General features: G+C 36.6%; 1 long non-coding RNA gene across 1 annotated transcript; it reads right to left on the reverse strand.

Moving 5' to 3' along the window:
- Positions 1-2596: 2596 nt before the first annotated feature.
- LOC141609961 (uncharacterized) lies at positions 2597-5248 on the reverse strand. The gene is made up of 3 exons (XR_012527865.1): positions 5069-5248; positions 4902-4969; positions 2597-4009 (listed from the first exon to the last, which is right to left on the reverse strand). It is a non-coding gene; the product is annotated as an uncharacterized LOC141609961 (long non-coding RNA).
- Between the last annotated feature and the right edge of the window lie 752 nt (positions 5249-6000).

The raw sequence follows: 6000 nt of genomic DNA on the forward strand, positions 1-6000 counted from the left end.
GTAACTCGAGTCTATACCCCGAGGTAGGGAAGGTAATCGAACCGGTATCTTGGCTCAGCGGTTACTATTAAGAAAACATGGCCAAGAGACAACACAACCCTAGCCTAAAATCAAGCCTTGAGACCTAGACATGCGGATATACACCACCGCACCCAAGACCCACAACTTTTTTTAAAACAAGTGAAGTGAGTACCCTAAGGACACCACCGAAGGGTTGGCTAGTACTTAAGCTGACCCCATACTATCAAAATAAGTACCTGAGGTAATGCCCCAACTTGGATATAAATCCACTAGTCAGGAACACAAAGGCTATCAAGCAGTGAACATATACTCGTCAGAGACTATAAAGACCTATCTATGATGAAGGCCGAAATACTCACCTAGGACCTAGTCACAAAATTAGTCCCGGCTTGAATACTTTAGCCCACACCACACAAGACTCACCACACAAGTCAAGTAAGACACCCACTTAACCTTAAGAGGGCAAAAAGTCCTACTTATCAATATAAATTCTAGCATTCTATCATGTGAAAGGCTTATAATGTCTATTTACAGCATACAATCCCAACAGAATCCTCAATAAGTATTCAATACTAATTTCTAATTCTAACAATAGTAACCATATTAAAGGCTTCAGGGGAAACTAGGGCCATTTCTACAATACAAGACACTATTAAATTCAATAAGCTATACATGTGAACTAAAGCTTGATAAATGGCCTAAAACAAGAAAAAGGCCGATTATCTAAATCATTCAACCGAATTTTTACCCGCAACCCAAGCCCTGCGACAGGTACGGGTCAAATTGCGGCTGACCAATCACTCAATTAACTGACATCGCATCAGTCAAAGGGACTAAGGCTCAGTTTTCGGCACAATCAACAAAACATTACAATTATCACCATAAAATTCATTTGAGCCTATTAATTACAATTTTATTTTGTAAACGATCCTAACATTATTCATTCACCTAAACACTTATCAAACAACAGGCACACATTAACTACTAATGTGACATTTATTCGTCGAGTAACTCGGAATAGTTACCTTAAGCTAGCAAAGAGACAAGCAATAAACTTGAGAAAGCTTCTAAAACCCAAAATTACTCTTCATCTTCAACCACATATGAGTCACCTAAAATAATTATGTGAAAGGACGATATTAACGAATTATCATTATATAAAATATGAGTCGGAAATATAATTATTTCAAATGAACTAAACTAGGCGCCTAAAGAAATCCATAACCACGACTCGAGGACCGTTTGGGCAGCCCTATTTCCGCCTCAATGACCACCTATGGCTAAGGCCGCACTCACCCAAGCCACGCCTAGGCCAGCGTGACCACTTTGCCCATCCCAAACGACCACCATTATAACCCAAAATCACCAGACCAACCAAATCCATAGGACGGGTTTATAACTTCAAACACAACTCAAATTTATTGAAAAGAAAACATGTAAACAGCTGGGGAAAGATCAATCGTATACAAAGGGATAGCTGTTTAAGCCAAATTCAATAATACAAAGCGATATCTTTCGGAGCGATAGTAGTAATTCAGTAATTTCTAATATTAAATGCGACATGGAGTAATTTGTTCACTATTCTCAAACCTGGAAGAGTTGGGAGCGTGATATAGGGATTTTGCCGTCACTTCCCAATCAAAAACAATTTATAAAACCAAATAAAAGTAGTATTTATTCGGGTGTCGAACACAAAGATGGCGGGGGTTAGATACTTGGTTTGTTTAAGTCTTTAGTTTAGTCAAACAAAATAAGATGTTGATTTATCTAAAACTAAGATGCAAACAAGTTAAATTAAACTAAAAGGGATTGTATTCAATTGATGGAAGGCTAAGGTCTTTGGGGTTCACAAAGGGCAATTAGGGGGAGAAATAAGGTATAACAAGAAAAGGGTAATAATGGTGGTCAAGGGTTTAAGACTAATTTCTTAGTCACCTTAAGCTCCTCAATAAGTTGTCACTTGATCGAGATGAACTAGCTACAAATTAAGCATAGAGACTACCCAATAGCATGAGCACCAAGACGGATCGAATGCATCAAAGAGATGTTCTAACTTTCATTAAAACTCATCTATAAGCACTTCTAAAACTATCTAATAGCACAATGCACCAAGGTAAGCCAAACATGTTAATGAAATGTCCAATTTTCATTGAGGCGTTTCCACAAACACTTCAAATGCATTAAGAGTAGAAACCACATAATCACCCAATTCAAAAGGTTAACAACCCAAATTCATCCCCTTAATTACCCAAATTCCCCCTATGACCTTAGATAAGACTACTCACTCATGTTCATGGGTGAGAAATTACCAACAATTTCCAACAATATACAAGTAAACATTGCAAACATGATAAAGACTAATACTTTTGATGAATAACAATTAACCAACATAAGAAATGTAAACAAATGAAAATAATGTAAACAAAAGATGAGAATTGTACCAACAAAGAGGAAAGTAACAATCTTGGATAATAATGGAAGAATGAATTTCTTCTAATCTTCAAATACAACCCAAAATACTAATTGTATACTAATGAGGGATGGAGAACTTGCATAAACAAAGGAAGAATTAAACTAATAATTAAAGAAAGATTGCAAATTTTATTGAATGAAAATGAGAGAGTAAATATTAGGGTTCTACAATATTGAGAGAGAAGGATGAACTAATCTAATTTTTATTCTAATTTCTAAGGGTAGTGTGTTGTAAGGTAGTGTCATGTCTTTTTATACTACTTCTACTAATATACTAATTACTACTACTAATAATGACACTAATAATCTAATAATAATAATAATAATAATAATAATAATAATAATAATAATAATCCTAACACTCCAAACCAAATACACGGCTCTTTTTTTCTATCATAATAACAAAACAAAACAAATTAAAAGGGGAAAGGGGAAAACGGGAAATCACGCGTCAAGGACCCTCTGCCGGTCAACCGGCGGCCGGGCAAGGTCACCGGTAGCGCGTAACTCGATTAAAGGTGGAATTAATGTGGGACGTAGTGGGTGCCGGCCTGTCGGCTGCCGGGGCACCGGTAAAGAGCAGCAAGATTGATGCGAGATTTGTTGATTGCGAGTCGTATGCCGGTAGGCCGGCTGCCGGGGTCATGACCGGTAGCGAGTCTTCACAAATAAGAAGGAAAATTGAGTGTGTTCTGTGCCGGTATAGGTAGTCGACTGCCGGTTGGCCGGCATAGAGAACAATGCTTTCCAAATAACTCGTTTCGATTCCGAGTTCAGAGATGCGTGAATTTGATGGTGGCTGTTGCTGCTGTTATCGAATAGGGTTGGTGTCGGGTTGAATTAATGTCGGGTGGTGTATGAAATTGATGATGGGATGATGATGGAAATGGCGATGGTATGGTGGTTGCTAGGCTGGTTCAGAGGAGAGGCAAAGGAGGGCAGAGGAGCAGCTGGTAGTTATGTCGGGTTGATGGTGAGTATCGTGGAGTGAGCAGGGGAGGTGTTGATGAATGGAAATGGCGGAAATGGAGGGTTGTTAATGTATGAATGGAGGATGGTATTGTTGATGGTGATTAACGAATGAATGGTGAAGCTGGGTATTAATGGTGGTGATGGAAGTGAATGAAAATGGAGATGGAGTATGTGGTTAATGGTGGTTGTATTGTTGTTGCAGCTTGGTGCGTGAAGGAGGAAGTTGCAGGTGGTGTTGTTGCTCGTTTGTACTGGGGCAGCAGGTGGTGACCGAATTCAATGGTTGTATGAAGGTGATCAGAGGAAAAGACGAGATGTAGGGGAGGTGTGATTAAGGTTGTTAATGGAAATGATGGTATGGTGAGGTATGATGATGAAGCTGTTGATGGTGAAAAAATGGTCATGCTGACTTGAATGTTCAAGGTCAGAGGTTGACTTTTACTTTGCAGCCCCTTTTATTCCATTTGCTTCGTGGGCATCAATCCGTCTTTGACCCGTCTTGACTCTATTAATATCCGCCTTGCTTTCCGTCTCATTTTGGTACCTATAGGATTTAATAACGAAAGCAATAATCAATCTCCGACAAATATATACATTTATTCGCGATAAATAGAATTAAATTATTAAATACTAATATTATATAAAAACCCGACTATATATTAAATATAACTAATAATATGACTAATTATTATAAATTAGTAAATAAATGAGCTAATTAATCAATTAGGAACACAAAATCGAGTCGGAATAAGGTATAAATGCGGAGTAAAAGCTACCAAATTACTACTCATCAGAGCGTGAGACGTCAACACTTAAATAATTGTTAATACTTATCAGACCCATCAAAACAGAGACCAGTTCAGTCCCTTTAACGGCTCCAAAGCCGAGTTCAAAACAGTCGAATTTCCCACCCAGAAAATCGTGTTATAACAGTCCATTTCGGTCCAAGAACAAAGTCGAAACAGCCCAGACTTTGACCCTCACACACCCGTTCCAAACACCAATCCTTATGACCCACACTCAGTCCTAAAATACATACAACCCATTGTAACAGTCCCAAAGATGTCCCGATTTTTGGCCTTAAAACAGTCCCAATTTCAACACCTATAATTTCCAGGGAAATGTGCCAAAACAGAAATCAAATACCCCATTTTCACTATTAAAGAAGCTCATTTGTGACCGTCTTAAGACGAAATTTTAAGCATTAAAATGATAGTATTCACCCAATTAAATTACCCAACATAATTACCCACTTCACCATGAATCCAAAGGTACTAACTTTTCTCAAAATTAATAAGTAAATCTAGTATAAGACCGTCACATGCTACAATAATATGGAAATTTCATAAAGAATGAAACTTTAACACAAGTAAGCATCCAATATACAAACTAGCATACAAAATCGACTTAGTAACGAATAATCCTATCACCGTTACCTTAAACGCTCCTTATTTTCTGAATAAATGGTCCACAAGGCACGAGCCTCACCCCGGGTCTTCGAATCCTTCATAAAAGGGCAAGAAAACGGAATAAAGAAGCTAAAAGACGACACTTTTATAAGACGGCGAAAGACGAAACCACAACAAAAAGGAGATTTTCTTACCTTAAAGGGACGAGGAAAGGACGAGGAAGCTAATGGTACAAAAATTATCGAATTTGGTTGAGAATGGAGGCGGGATCTGAGGTTTGAATGATCGGAAATGGTGTTGATGATTTTGGTGGATGCTGATTGTTGTTGCTGGTGAATCGCGCAAAAAGGAAGGGAAAAGAAGGGGTAGGGACGGGGGTGTACAACAACAACAATAAAATAATAACTAGTTTTAAACCCGTGCATAATTGCACGGGTCTGTATACTTAACAATTATTATAATTAATTGTAAAAGAATTGATACAGAGTATAAAGTAAATATTAATAAAGAACAAATTTTTTGACTAAATGTATAAATATTGAAGACACTATTACACAAAAGATTTTTAAAGTAAATATTGGTAAAGAACAAAAGATTTGACAAAATGTATAAATATTGAATATATTATTATTATTATTATTATTATTATTATTATTATCATACAAATTACGGAGTATAATTTTAAATACTACGGAGTATTTTATTGATCTTAATCATTTATATACTTTTTTTATTTCTTTATAAAGAATATTTTAATCAGAGGTGACAATTATTGACACGACCCGAAAACACAACACAAATCCGACACGAAGTTAGTGGGTTATGGTTAAGTCGTTGTGACTCATTTAAATAATTGAGTTGACATGAACACGGCACGAACTTAAATGGGCCGGGTTAGGGTTGAGCTCTTTTGACACGAACCCAACATGACTAACCCATTTATTTAAAAATGTCATTATAAATTTGGGTTGAGTCAATAATTCCACCAAATAACTTTTTAATATGCATTTTCATTCGTCAATTTTAAGATAATAGACCTGTAAAACTTATTTTATTTTATTAGTTTCTTGAGTTAAACAGGTTAAGTGGTTAATAATGATCTGCTTAAAGATAATGAGTTAAACAA

Source organism: Silene latifolia, chromosome 1, assembly GCF_048544455.1.
Source record: "Silene latifolia isolate original U9 population chromosome 1, ASM4854445v1, whole genome shotgun sequence".
Taxonomy (NCBI): Eukaryota; Viridiplantae; Streptophyta; class Magnoliopsida; order Caryophyllales; family Caryophyllaceae; genus Silene; species Silene latifolia.